This window comes from Aptenodytes forsteri, unplaced genomic scaffold, assembly GCF_000699145.1.
Source record: "Aptenodytes forsteri isolate BGI_AS27 unplaced genomic scaffold, ASM69914v1 Scaffold404, whole genome shotgun sequence".
NCBI lineage: Eukaryota > Metazoa > Chordata > Aves > Sphenisciformes > Spheniscidae > Aptenodytes > Aptenodytes forsteri.
The window spans coordinates 5,121,429-5,122,699 of record NW_008795629.1 but is presented as its reverse complement, the minus strand read 5'-3'; positions in this window follow the sequence as shown (position 1 = coordinate 5,122,699).

Here is a 1,271-nt window from a genome sequence, read left to right as displayed (position 1 = left end):
TTAGCCCTGGCGCGGGGGGGGGCTGTTCTTGGCCAGGCTGGGCTCCAGGGGGGGGGACAAGTGTGGCACTGCTGCCTGTGCCCGCTCTCGCCAATCCAGGCACTGCCAGCTGGCAGCTCTGCTCGGCCAGAGGGCTGGAAAAACCCAGGCGGCCGGATGCTGCTGGGGGGAAGAAATGGGGGGGGGCCTTGCTCCCCACATTTTGCAGTGGGTTGTGCCTGAATTTGTGCACAAATCCCCACCCCGGCGGGTGGGCAGGTGGCTGGGGCTGGCTTTGCTCCCCACAGCGGGAGGTGGGTGCCCTGGGCTGGGCACCATGCGGCCCCCAGGGTTTATTTACAAACAAGCGGGAGCTGGCACAGGGCAGGCGGGCACCAGCGGGACCCAGCGGCCTATAATGTTAATTATCGCCACGTAATTAAAAGCCCATAAAAAGCCTTGCACTTCATTAAATTAAAGCTTCCCCGCACCGTGCCGACAGGCTCCAGCAGAGTTAACCTTGGCCATGCCAGGCACCAGCTCTACTGCAACTGGGGACCCATGGCTGGGGGTGTACGGGACCCAAGGCCAGGGGCGTACAGCCCCCCCATGGCGTTGTAGGGGGACTGCAGCACTGCACACGCATAGGCACCCCCCAACACCATTCATCATCCCTGGGCCACGTGTGTCTGGGTACACACAGGGAGCACACCCGGCTGCACACATGGTGTTGCACACATGGGGATGCTGTCCCATTCGGAGATGCCCACATGGCATCGCATGGACATGTGTGCCCATGCCACCCCTGCAGACACGCCATCACATGCACCAGGATGTGGGCAGGGGGCTGATGTGGGTGCACATGTGCACACCCAGATGTGCACGCACAGTGTGCACGGCTGTTGCAAAGGCAGGATTGCACGCCGGCGCACCAGCTCCGGTGCACCAGCTTCGGCACACAACGCCCACGCGGCACACTCCTACACAAACAGCATTTCTAACTCCCTCCTAACGTACAGACTTGCAGACAAACAGACACACGCCCTGTGTCTTCTCCAGGCTCCCCCACCCATCACTGCTGGTGCTTGGAGAGGTGATGGGCTGTGGGGAGAGCACCCATCTGTGCCTGCCCCCTCTGTGCCTCAGTTTCCCCAAGGGCTGTGCTGTGCCGTGAGGGGAGAGGAATGCATGGGAGATCCCCAAACCCTCCTGGTGGCTGGGTGCCCTGCGTCAGGGGTGCTATGCCGAGGTCTGGGGGGGATGCAAAGTTGGGGGGGGGGGCAAGTAACACG